This window comes from Rhincodon typus, chromosome 8 (genome assembly GCF_021869965.1).
Source record: "Rhincodon typus isolate 14 chromosome 8, sRhiTyp1.1, whole genome shotgun sequence".
In the NCBI taxonomy this organism is placed as follows: domain Eukaryota; kingdom Metazoa; phylum Chordata; class Chondrichthyes; order Orectolobiformes; family Rhincodontidae; genus Rhincodon; species Rhincodon typus.
The window spans coordinates 90691852-90706099 of record NC_063339.1 but is presented as its reverse complement, the minus strand read 5'-3'; the positions used below and the strand labels follow the sequence as shown (position 1 = coordinate 90706099).

General features: G+C 43.9%; 1 pseudogene; it reads left to right on the top strand.

Moving 5' to 3' along the window:
• The window catches only part of LOC125483814, a 56843-nt pseudogene that overhangs the window by 821 nt on the left and 41774 nt on the right, over positions 1–14248 (top strand).

Here is a 14248-nt window from a genome sequence, read left to right as displayed (position 1 = left end):
TTGCTGAATAAACCATTATCTACGCCTAGGTAAAATTCAGACTTTACGATTCCGGCTCTTTTCTGGCCTGTCTTCCAGTTATAAATATTTTGATCATATTCTTGTTCTTGTCTCTAAAGTTACTTCACGATAGGTACACCAGGTTAGACTAGTTAATTCGCTGGACAGGTAATTCAGAGGCACAGGTTATTATTCGAAAGATACTGTTTCAATTCCTACCACAGTTGGAACCAAAGCAAATTTTACTGTTAGAAACTATAAAATCAACAGCATTTTGTCTAAAAACCTATCTCGTTACACTGATGTCCTTTAGGAAACAAAATTTAACACTATTACCTGGTCTGGATTAAGGGTGAATTCAGGCCCAAACAAGGTGTTTGGCTCTACACTGCCTTGTGCAATGGCCACAGTCAAGGGCAATTAATGATGGTTAACAAATGCTGCCCTTGCCAGCGATGTCGACACCCCATGAAATAACAAAATTAACGGTTAAATCAAACAAAGAACATGCCTGAGATCTGAAACAAAAAAGAAACAAAGTTTTGAGGAAACTGAGCAGATTTGGCAGGCTCTGACGAAATAAACATAGAGTTAGTATTTCTAGTCCACTGACCATACGTCAGAACTGAAATCAGCTGGCATAAAATGTGATTTATGCTGGTGACAGGGATGTTTGTTTTGAAGGGGAGAAGGAATGAGTTGAATAGATCGAGAAAGAGAGAGCGAGGCAAAAATAAGCAAACAAAGGGATTGTTGATAATCAGCTGGGACGGAAATGAAATGTTAGATGAATTACATTTATTTTTAGCCTTTTCCCATATTCCTAAATGTCATGCCCATGTAGATATATATCCAAATCCCTTTCTAAACTAAGCTATGTCCCCTCGGTCTGTCTTCCCTGAGTGTGGTCATCTTCATTTATTCATTAATGGGATGTGGGTGTGACTGGCTGGCCCAGCATTTATTTCCCTTACAGGTTGACCTTGAGAAGGTGTTTGCGGGATGCTTTCTTGAACCACTGCAGTTCACGTGCTGTGAATTGCTGGTACATAGGTCTGTCCTGTTTCATTCCTTTGAGACTTTGTAGTGATTGATATAATTGGGTGTCTGGATTGATCATTTGAAAAGGCAGTTGAGAGTCAACCACATTGCTGTGTGTCTGGAGTCACATGTAGGCCAGACCAGGTGAGGATGGTAGATTTCCTTCCCGAAAGGACATTAGTGAGCCAGGTGGGTTTTTCTGACGATCAATGATGGCTTCATAGTGTCACCATTCCAGATTTTTTTATTGAATTCAAATTCCACCATCTGCCGTGGCGGGATTCAAATTGTAGTGTGGGTCATTATCTGGGTCCCTGGATGAATAGTACAGAAATAATACCGATTGGCCATCTCAAGCCCAGTCAACTTCACAAGCAATAGTGATGTTGCTGTTATTGTGACTGTGGTACAGAAATTTGTGCAATTATATTGTCAACTGCTTTTCTGAAGAGCGGACCCATTAATATTTCAGGTCACTGTGACTGTGCAGAGATGTAATGGTTTATCAGCCAGAAAAAAAAGCACTGAGGAGAGGAAGGTATTATCAACACTGAGTGGATGTGACATGCATGCACGGTTTTGAATTGCTCCTGTCATTGGAAAGTCAGAGGAGGTTCAGTGGATGGTTTTCTCCAGTATTACTACCCTCGCCTATAATTCCTATGCTCTTTCCTAATTTCCTATGCTCTCTCCTCAGAACATCATCCATTTGTCGTCCTGTGTTGTTAGTTCTAATGTGTACAACAACTTCCTGTTGGTCTTTCTAACTTGAGAATTCCTGGACCCTGGCAACCTTTAGACAACACACTGTCCTGTTGTCTCCCATTCAACTGCAGAAATGTCTGTCTGTGTCTCTGACTTGATCGTTCCCTATCACAATCAATTATTTGGAACCTGACGCATTTCTCATTATAGTAGAGCCAGCATTGCTACCAGAAACATGGCTGTGAGTGCTACATTCCCCGGAGTGTCCATCACACCCTCCATTGTCCAAAACAGCATACTTGTTTGAGATGGGGATGGCCACAGGAGGCTCCAGCACTACCGTCTACCTATCCTACATTTCCTACTAAATGCATCAACCTGACTGTATCTGCAGTTTTTCTACCTCCTGAAAAAGCCATCCATCACATCCCTTACCTCCTGTAAATTCCTCATTGCCTCTTGCTGCCGCTTTAACCATGCAATCCGGTAAGATTCATAACCAAACACTCTTCCGGCAGACATATTCTTCAAGAACATTGAAATTCTCCCTAATCTCCCACATCTGACAGGAAGACCACAAGACTGTACTAAAGGACATCATTTCACCTTAACAATCTACTGACCAAGAAAATAGCACTGCTCTAAAAGCAATACATTGGGCTAATTTGGTACCTATGTTATATATTTTTCAAAAATTTAATCTAGAGACAGATCTCAATAAAACATCACAAGAAAAACACAATACCCACTGTTGTAGACAATAATAACAATTAGTTCTTCCTCTGCTGTGAGCTCCCTCAGGTTTCTCCAAGGTCAGCTGTGAATTTCACTTTGTTTATGTTTCTTCGATCCAACTCTGATGCCCAGAGACACTTGAATCTAAACAGCACAGGGAATCAGCTGTGAAAGTTGACTGCCTGGTTAGTCAGCTAAGCAGGTTCATTGATTCTTTTTCTTTTTTACTTCCCACGTGGTACCTGGTCTCCCATTTTAAACGTATTTTTGTTTTAATCTTTTTATTTCAAAGTTCCTATGCAATGCAACAGTTTATAATACAGTGATTACTTCTCCAAGAAATCGAGGAAATCAGCTTCATCAGTGAATGCACATCAAAAAATAAGCAGCTCCAACGGCCACGATTTTCTCCCGTCCACCTCTTGTATTACACAGAATCCTTCGTGGAAAAAAAACTAAACAAGAGACAACTTGATGTCAGTTGTGAGAAATGCATATGATTTTTTTTGTAACGAATGTGATAACTGGATTGTTGGAGAATAATGATATGATTTGACAGAGTCAACCTTGATTCAGGAAAAGCATTGATTTTTGATAAACCTGCTGGGGTTTGGAGGATGTTGGTTGTGATATCAACAAATGAGAACCAGTGGGAATGGTGCATTTGAATTTTCAGATAAACTTTGACATGGTTGCACAGAGGTGAGTGAAAAAAAAAGAGTCCATGGGTATGGGAGGTAAAAAATACTACATGGGTTGAGAATTGGACACTGGAGAGAATACAAAGAGTAGGGTCCTGTTTAAGTTGTATCCCATGTATCAGTGCTTGGAGAACAGCCATTTACAGGGCAAAGAAATTGTTTGGACGTGGGCAACAAATACCATCCTCCTCATTTTGCATTCATTAGAAGGTGAGAGGTTGGGAAGTGCGATTGTCAAAAATGACCTGGAAGTCCTTGTTCATGAGTCACTAAAAGACTATATACAGGGGAACAAGGAATCAGGGCAGTAAATGGTATGTTGTCCTTCATTTTAAAATTATTCAAGTATGGTAGTAAAAACACTTTCCTGCAGTTGTAGAGCGTTGCTGAGGCAGTATTTGCAGCACTGTGTACAGATTTTCCTTCCTTAATACAGAATGATCTCCTCGCCACAGAGACAACGTGAAGGAGTTTCACCAAACTAATCCCTGGGATGATGGTACCATGTGGAGAGTGTGAAGGAAGTGCATGTTTAATCTGTAGTGCTGTTATAGAATAAGAGGTGATTGCATTGAAAATTCAGTGTTGTGGGCTAATACTTATTATGTTCAAAACGACATTGATAGTGTGACAAATTGTTTGTTTTTTTTCCCATGAGACATGTTTCCTGATAGTTTATGGACACTGTGGAACACCATGTTAGTTGAGAGTGAGCTCCAGACTCTAAATGAGGTCTCACCACATTAAGTCGCAGTTGGGGTGTGACTCTGCACTGCATGTCATGTTGTTCACAAATCTGTCAGCAGCCATCATGCCTTATGTCTGAAAGAGTTAGCCATTCTCACCAGGTTCTGACCACCAGTGAGGACACCAGTCTGTCTGGGAGATGGAAGCTTCCTCCGTGAGACTTGGTACAAACCATCCACTGTCCCTCCTCACCATCAGAAAACCACGTTAAAGTAACATGTGTGTACCATTAGCAATGGAGCCAGGGGGAACAACATGGAGCAGGCTATCTGTGCATTCACTGCTTCATTGGTTTGTCATGTTGGAGCATCAGTGACATCCTTCTATTTCTGTTTATGTGGCTTGAAGTTCTGAATGGCCTACTCCTGGCCCCAGGGAAGAGGCTGAAGGACCTGATTGGGTGACCCTGGTACTTGTTTAATAGTTCAATGTGCTGACTAGACTCCTTGTCTTCCTGTGTAATAGGCAGGAGAGAGTGAATGGGCTGTGCCTCTTATTATCCAATAGTTTTGATGAACTGAATGGCTTCCTCTTATTCCTTTGAAACCAGTTTGAGGTGCTGGATGAATTCCTTTCTTATTACTGTGGAAATGAGCAGTGTATAGCAATACTGTTACATGAACATTACCGACACTTCAACAGCATAAGCTTGAATGTTGTCCAGGTCTTGCTGCACATGTACACAGTTTGCTTCAGGAACTGAGGGTGACAAATTGTTCTGAACATTGTGTGATCATCAGTGACCATCCCCACTTCTGATTTTCTGATAGGGGGAAAGACTTTGATGAAGCAGCTGAAGATTTTAATGACAAGGAAGCTACACTGAGGATCTCCTGCTGAGATATCGCAGGGCTGAGAGGATTGATGTCTAACAATCACAAGCATCTTCCTTTGTGCTACCGATGACTCCAACCAGCGGGGAGTTTAAAATACATTCCCATTAAGTTCAATTTTGTTTCGGGTTCCATGATACTGTCCACAGTCAAATACTGCGTTGCTATCAGTGCCAGTCACTCTTACTTTGTGTTCATCACTTTTGTTCATGTGAATAGGTCATGGCGTACGTGTGGGAGTGTTTCTATCTCACAGAGGGTAGTGACGTTTGAGGCTTCTCTGTTCCAGAGCGTCAGGGGCCAGAAATGTTTGGAGGTGGGGGGAGGGGTTGTTGATGGATTTTGACACATCAGACAGTTGAGGGCTACAAGCAATTGGGTATGATAGAGGAGATGAGGCCTAGAGCAGATCAGCTCTGATCTTATTGAAGGGAAAGGCAGGTATGAGGGGCTGAATAACCGACTCCTGTTTATGGTGTTCTCATATTTTGTTATTGGAAAGTTAGTGGTTGTTATTTTCCTGGAAGTTCTGTTCAGGAATGTTGCAGTCAGGGAGACCAGAGGATTTTGTGAGCAATCTCTGGGTACAGTATGGCGGGGGGCGGGGTGGGGGTGCTGCTGTATTCACAGTGAATGTGGATCTACAACATAACCAACAAAAGGAGACAGGGGAAACTCTGTGAATAGAGATGAGGGGTCTGTGTCAGACCAGCACCCACGCTTTTTTTTTCCAAAGAATATTTTCCGTCTCACACTAAATCATGTGTGACAGTCTTCAGAAGCTGAATTGTCTCTGTTTCGATTCATTGAGTACCAAGAGCAAATCGTCTCCAACTGTTCCTGAGTAACAGCTTTGTGGGGTGGAATGGAATGTAGGGACATTGGACTGAGGAGCAAGACTAGCACATTAGACACTTTGACCGTGTTCCACCAAGCACTAAGATCGTGGCCTAAGTGTACTTAGCCGCACTTTCCTATCTGTTGTTCATTATACTTGACTCACTTTTCTGACAAATATCTAACTAACACAGCTTTGAATAAATGCAAACACACAGGTACCACAGACTCCTGGGGAAAAGAATTCCAACTTAAACGGCCCTTTGAGAATTTCTCCTCACACCTGTTCAGACCGAGTTTGGACGGTCACTGCTATCATTTCTAGTCCCGTTCCTCCATTGTTCATGACAAATTTTAAATGTAACCAGCTTGGTGAAATGGGCAATTGTATGGATCTCAGACTGGGTTAATTTCAGCGTTAGGGACAACTCAGGCAGATGTCTTAAATTTTCAAAAATAACTAATATATAATCAAAGCAAAGTTACTCAAGCTATGATGGAAAGATAAATAATAAACAGTTTAGCCACTGAAATATATATACATCAATATTTATGAGTCTATAAATACTGAAACACACAGAAACGGGCACACACAGAGACGCATTCATACATGGACTCACGCACAGTCGCACATACAGACACACACGTACACACATGTCTGTGACATGATTTAAAAAAAAAAACTGCAGAATATCAGTTTGAAAGAGCTCTGTCCAAACAAGAGCCAAACTTATGGCAAAAGAAAAAATGTGATTGTTCCAAATGTTGTTCTGACTCTGGAGTTAGTTGCTCACACAAGCCGCCAACAATGAGGTTTCTTCATGGAATAGTTGGATTTGGGTGAATTTCATTTGCTTTAGGCAGTGGAGAGATTCTAGTGAATCCTCAACAGGAATCCGCCACGAGTGGCAAAGATGACTGACAAGTTTTCTGCTTTCACACGTTGCTGTGAGGAGGAATAAAGAAAGGGAGGCTGCAATTAGTTGCTGCTTCTCTGGCAGGTTACATTTTCTCCTTCTCTGAACTCAAATATACAATACGTTATCCGACCACAAAACTGGACCATGTGAGATCTGCTTCAACATTTTCTGGGCTGTATGAGTCCATGACTGTTCCTTGCTCCTTGTAGGAACAACTTATCTTAAATTGAGGATATGTTCACAAGTGTCCGACAAATGTTCATACAATAAATTCTTGTCTTATTAATATCTGTGTTAAAATGAATACATTGCTTTCATAAAACTGAATCTTTAGTTTCAGTCGTCCATACAAGAAGAAACATCCATCAGCTACGCACCTGATACGCTCTCCTTAAGATCTTACATAGTACAATATGAACATCTCTCATTCTCAGGCCCAAAGTGCCGTGACCTTGCAGAGGTTTGTAAAATTTTGAGGGGCGTGGATGCAGTGAATAGCCAAGGTCATTTTTCTCTGGTGAGGGTGTCCAAAACGAGAGGGCATAGATTTAATGAGAGAGGGAGAAGAGTTTAAAGAGACCTGACGGGTAACTGTTTCATGCAGAGGGTCTTGTGTGTAAGGAATGAGCTGCTAGAGGAATTGATGGAGATTGGCACAGTTACAACATTTAAAAGGCATCACGATGGCTACATGAATAGGAAGGGTTTAGAGGGATATGGGCCTGATGCTGGCAAATGGAAATACATCAGTTTGGGATATCTGGTCGGCACGGACGAGTAGGACCGAAGGGTCTGTTCCTGAATTGTATGACTCTATGACTCGACAAGGCTTTAATTCCAGGAATGAGTGAAGTGAAATAAATTTGATAAGTTTCTGAAGCAATTTTGCATTTTGTTTTCAGTTTAGGGAATTGTAACTACACAGAATATATCAGGAGTGGTCTCAGTAATGCTCCGTACAGATGCAGTAAAACAATCTGACGATTATACAGATAGCTTTTGCATAAAACAGCATAATTCCTTATACTTTCCTAATCACTGGCCACATGTGCAGACTAACACTAGAGGATTCATGTGCCAGGACTCACAAATCCCCCCGCACCACCATGTTCTGCAATCTCTTTCCATTTATGCACTTTACTGTTGTTTTATCCTTCCATCACAGCACAGACTTCCCCATAACCCACATTATGCTATTTCTGCTGATGGTTTGCACACTATACTTCCCTGCCTTTACATCCCATTGCAGACTCTCTACCGCCACTGGAGATCTTATGAATGACTATCATAGTGGATGAGCTAACTGAGCTCCAATCCAATCAGTCCCTTGATTTGGATTATAAATCGTTGATGACCTCACACTGATCCCTGACGCACTCCACCAAGTTACAGCTTTATAACCTGAAAATAAACATTTATACCTGCTGGCTATTTCCTGGTAGTTAGCCTGGGTTCCCCTGTTCCTGTGTAGCAGCCTAGAAAGTTTGCATGGACTTGTCCTGTGCAGTGTAATGTACTCAAAGGGCAGAATGACTTCATTCTATTTCTGTGTAAATCATTTGAGGGGAAGAAGGGTTTCCTCATGACTCATTGCAATGACCCTGACTGGTCGTTTCGCGTCTTGCTCTACCTCTGGAGCAGCGTCGAGGAGTTGAGTGAGAGAACAACACGTGGGTTAGGAGCAGCAGTTGGCCATTCGGCCTCTTGAGCCTGCTGCACCATTCAGAAAGCTCATCGTTGTTGTGATTGTGGCTGAATCACAACAGCCACAATAGACATTAAGTTTATTGTTCAACAAAGATCAATGGAACTCATCCTTGAATGTTTTCAATAACCCAGTCTTCACTGCTCCTTAGGGAGGAGAACGCCACATATCACACAATCCTAAAGAGAAAGTAACATCTCTATGTCAATCTGAAATGGGAAGGTCTTCGTTCTGAAAATGCGTTCCCCTCAAAACAATCACCACTTTTTTGAGACCCAAGGACAAAACAATTATGAACAGATATAGATCATTCAGCCCCTTAAACCTGCCTACATTTCCATTAACTGACTTCTGAAATATACTTATCAAATTTAACCTCCACTGTACTCACAGGAAGACAAGTCCAGGTACCATAAGATCGTAATAGCATAAGAAAATGGAGCAGAATTAGGCTACTCGGCCTGTCAAGTCTGCTGTGCCGTTTGCTCATGGCTGAAATATTTCTCAACCCCATTCCCTTGCCTTCTATAACTGACCAGAGATCCCCTTATTAATGAAAAACATCCGTCTGTCTTAAAGACACCACTGTGTCCGGATGTATGAGTTTGTTTATGTGTTTGTAGTTGATTGTGTGTCCATATCTCTGTGTGTATGTGTTGTGTGCATTAGCGTGTGTATCTCTGTCTGCATCCCTGTGCAATGAGGTCACTTGTGTTTGCAGTAAATCCATTGAAATTGGAGTTAAACCCGCCCCACTCTTTCACTCTGTCTGTTACTGTTGTATTCACAATCACGCAATGTCTCCCCCTGCTGGCCTCCCCACGCCACTACACAGTTAACAAGGTGTGGAGCTGGATGAACACAGCAGGGCAAGCAGCATCAGAGAAGTCGGAAAGCTGACGTTTCGGGCCGAGACCCTGCTTCAGAAATGGGGAGGGGAAGGAGTTTCTGAAATAAATAGGAAGAGAGGGGGAGGCAGATAAAAGATGGATAAAGGAGAAGATAGTTGGAGAGGAGACAGACAGGTCAAAGAGGTGGGGTTGGAGCCAGTAAAGGTGAGTGTAGGTAGGGAATTAGGGAGGGGATAGGTCGGTCCAGGGAGGATGGACAGGTCAAGGAGGCGGGATGACGTTAGTAGGGAGGAGATGAAGGTGGGGCTTGAGGTGGGAACGAGCTGGGCTGGTTTTGGGATGCGGTGGGGGAGGGGAGATTTTGAAGCTTGTGAAGTCCACATTGATACCCTTGGGGTGCAGGGTTCCCAAGCGAATATGGGGTGCTGTTCCTGCAGCTTTCGGGTAGCATCGTTGTGGCAATGCAGGAGGCCCAGATGGACATGTCGTCTGAGGAATGGGAGGGGGAGTTGAATTGGCTCGCGACTGGGAGGTGCAGTTGTTTGTTGCGAACTGAGCGTAGGTGTTCCGCAAAGCGGTCCCCAAGCCTCCGCTTGGTTTTCCCGATGTAGAGGAGGCCACAACGGGAACAGCGGATACAGTATACTACATTAGCAGATGTGCAGGTGAACATCTGTTTGATGCGGAAGGTCTTCTTAGGGCCTGGAATGGGGGTGAGGGGGGAGGTGTAGGGGCAGGTGTAGCACTTGCTACTGCACAGTTGGCAGTTTTCTTTGGGAAGACATCAAACACTGTGAATGTCTTACATTGTACAGTCTTTTGTTCCTTCAAATAATGTCTTTGGAGGCACAAGCAGTTTCGTTCGATACCTTGCGACATTGTTCCTGACACATTACTATCACCATCGGGTCTGTTTTAGGACTTTTCAATCCTTTCTCACTTTTAATTTGTAAGAGTACATTGCAAAACATTGCAAGCTAAAGAGCATGAAATAAAATTCAATTAATCTCCTTACAAAATGGTTCACTTGGAGTTGTTTGGATGCAATTGCAGTGGAAATACTCTTTAATGTGTACACGAAGAGTCACGAATAATGTCCAAATACATATCGCTCCCACATTGCAGAGAGGGCATCGACATTTCTCTACATGAGCATTTCCGACTCTTAAGGACCTCAGTACAAATGCAGTCCTCCCGACACTAGCCTTGTATGTGTGCGTCTGTGTGAATGGCTGTGTTGATAGGCTGTCAGTTTGGATGGTGCTCTGAGCTGCTGCCCTCCCGCTCTCCCTCACAGACTGAATGAATTCCTGATGGTTTTCAGGTTCCGTCGCCCTTGGTGCATTATGGTGTAGAGGCCAGCAGAGGGAGACATTGCATCACATTACACACTGCAGAGACTGCCAGACCCACCGCGCCCACAGGCACACACACAGCCATAGATACTCAGACACTAATACAGAAACACGGATATACAAACTAATACACTGACATTTATACGGACATGGGGAGTCTGCCAACATTTATTTTGTTCCGTGATGATTTTCTCAATATTTCACTCAATCTATCTGGTGTGTGTCAGCATTTCTGTTGCTCTGTGGGGAATGTGTCAGTGTTACTGTGTGGAGTGTGACAGTATTACAAATTCAATGCCTGCAGATACCAAACCTAGAAGAATTGTAAAGAGCGTGAAGGACAGTGTGGAACACCAACAGGATCGAGACAAGTTGGTATTGTGTTCAAGTATATGGCAGATAAGGAGGCCAATGCAGAACAGAGTGAGGTGATACACTTGGTAGGAAGAACATTTAAAGACAATATAAAATAGGCTGTACCGTTAGAAAGGAGGTGCAGGAGCAGAGGTCCTCGATGTATATGAGCACAGATTATTGATAAGTTCAGGACAAATCACCTTGAAGAGGGCAGCAGAGTGTTGACGCTGATTGGCCGACGTGGGAAGATCTGCATCAGTGCAGTCACTGCTTCCAGAAGATGGTTTGTGGAGGGGCTGTTGTCAAGTGACAGCAAAGGGAAAGGGAGAGATGCAGGGAGCATCCTGGGAAGGTGAGTGAGGGAAGACCTACCTCGGGTATTCGCAGTGATAAGTAAGGGTAAGTGTTTAATAAATGTTTTTGATTGGGAATAGAAATATCAGTCAGTGGGGTTAAGTGCTGCACTTGTGAAATGTGGGAGATCCGTGACGCTTCCAGTGTCTTGGATGACTACATCTGCAGGAAGTGCACCCAATTGCAGCTCCTCACAGACCGTATGGATAGGTTGGAGCGGCAATCCGATGCACTTAGGAGCATGAGGGTGGCAGAAAGTGTCATAGACAATAGTTTGAGAGACGTGGTGACCCAAGGTGCAGGCAGATAGATGGGTGTCCGCTAGAAGGAGCTGGCAGCCAGTACAGGAATCCCCTGTGGTCATCCCCCTGTCTAACAAGTATACTGTTTTGGATACTGTTGGGGGAGGGGGGTAACAGCAGCAGCAGGCAGACTGGTGGCACACACAGCTGGCTCTGTTCTCAAAAGGGAAGGACAAAGGGCACTAGAGCAGTAGTTATAGGGGACTCTATAGTTAGGGATACAGATAGGCGCTTCTGTAGATGTAAAAGAGACTCCATGATGATGTGTTGCCTCCCTGGTACCAGGGTCCAGGATGTCTCTGAAAGGGCAGAAAGTATTCTGAAGGGAGGGGGTGAACAGCCAGAGGTTGTGGTACATATTGGTGCTAACGAAATAGGTAGGATGAGTGACGAGGCCCTGCAGCAGCAGTTCAGGGAGTTAGGTAGAAAGTTAAAATAAGCAGGACCTCCAAGGTTGTAATCTAGGGATTACTCAGTGTACCACGTATCAGTGAGGCTCGAAATAGGAGGATAGTACAGCTCAACACGTGGCTAAACAGATGGTGAAGGCGGGAGGGTTTCAGATATCTGGACCATTGGGATCTCTTCCAGGGCAGGTGGGACCTGTACGAAAAGGACGGGTTGCATCTAAACTGGAAGGGCACAAATATTCTGGCTGGGAGGTTTGCTGGTGTCACTCGGGAGGATTTAAACGAGCTTGGCAGGGGTGTGGGAATCAATGCAAAGTGAATGGACTGAAAGGGAACTAGAGAATAGGGCCAGTTAGACTCAGAGAAAGAACAGCCTGGGTGTGGTTGCTGATCAAAGTGGACCTAGTAGACTGAAGTTCATCTGTTTCAATGCAAGAAGTGTAACAGGTAGGACAGAAGAACTTAGAGCTTGGATTAGTACTTAGAACTATGATGTTGTTGCTATTACAGAGACTTGGTTAAGGGAGGGACAGGATTGATAGCTTAACGTTCCAGGATACAGATGTTTCAGGCGGGATAGAGGGGGATATAAAAGGGTTGGAGGAGTTGTACTACTTGCTAAGGGGAAAATCACAGCTGTACTACGGGAGGACACCTTGGATGGCTCATACAGCGAGGCAATATGGGTAAAGTTCAGGAACAGGAAGGGTGCAATAACAAGGTTTGGGGTTTACTATAGGCCTCCCACGGCCAGCGGGAGATAGAAGAACAGATATGTAGCCAGATTTTGGCAAGCTGTAAAAGTAACAGGGTTGCTGTCGTTGGTGATTTTAACTTCCATATATTGACTGGGACTCACTTCGTGCTTGGGGCTCGGATGGGGCAGAGTTTGTAAGGAGCATCCAGGAGGGCTTCTTGAAACATTATGTAGATAGTCCAACTAGGAAAGGGGCCGTACTGGACCTAGTACTGGGGAATGAACCTGGCCAGGTGGTCCATGTCTCAGTAGGGGAGTAGCTCAGAAACAGTGATCACAATTCAGTAAGCTTAAGGGTACTGATGGATAATTATAGTTGTAGTTGTTAAGTGCAGGTGTTAAATTAGGGAAAGGCTAATTATAACAATATTAGGCAGGAATTGAAGAATGTAGATTGGGGCAGATGTTTGAGGGTAAATTAACATCTGGTATGTGGGAGGCTTTCAAGTGTAAGTTGCTGGGAATTCAGGACAAGCACGTTACTGTAAGGATGAAGGATAAATATGGCAAGTTTAGGGAACTTTGGATAATGAGAGATATTGTGAGCCTAATCAAAAAGAAAAAGGAAACATTTATTAAGGCCAGGAGGCTGGGAATATACGAAGCAAGGGTGGAATACAAGGAAAGATGAAAGAAACTTAAACGAGGAGTCAGGAAGGCTAAAAAGGGGTCATGAACAGTCATTGACCAACAAGATTAAGGAAAATCCCATATATACATGTAAAGAGCAAGAGGATAGCCAGGGAGAGGGTTGGCCCACTCAAGGACAGGGGAATTTATGTGTGGAGCCAGAGGAAAATGGCGAGGTATTAAATGAGTACTTTGCGTCAGTATTCACCATAGAGAAGGACTTGGTAGGTGATGAGTCTGGGGAAGGGTGTGTAGATAGTTTGGGTCATTTTGAGATCAAAAGGGAGGAGGTATTGGGGGCCGAGAGAAACATTGAGGTAGACAAGTCCCCAGTGCCTGATGGGATATACCCCAGAATACTGAGAGAGGCAAGGGAGGAAATTCCTAGGGCCTTGAGAGAAATCTTTGTATCCTCTCTGGTTGCAGGGGACGTCCCAGAGGATTGGACAAGAGCCAATGTTGCTCCTTTGTTTAAGAATTGGCAAGTTTAATCCAGCTATTTACAGGCCGATAAGCCTTATGTCAGTGGTAGGGAAATTATTTGAGAGGATTCTTTGATCTAGATTTACTCCCACCTGGAAATCAGTGGGCGTATTAGCGAGAGGCAACATGGTTTTGTAAAGGGGAGATCGTGTCTCACTAACTTGAGACAACAAGGTGCAGGGCTGGATGAGCACAGCAGGCCAAGCAGCATCATAGGAGCAGAGAGGCTGACGTTTCGGGCCTAGACCCTTCATCAGAAAAGGGGGAGGGGAAGGGGGTTCTGAAATAAATAGGGAGAGAGTGGGAGGCGGATAGAAGAGGGATAGAGGAGAGGATAGGTGGAGAGGAAACAAACAGGTCGAAGAGGCGGGGATGGAGCCAGTAAAGGTGAGTGTAGGTAGGGAGTTAGGAAGGGGATAGGTCAGTCCAGGGAGGACGGACAGGTCAAGGGGGCGGGATGAGGTTGGTCGGTAGGAGATGGAGGTGCGGCTTGAGGTGGGAGGAGGGGATAGGTGGGAGGAAGAA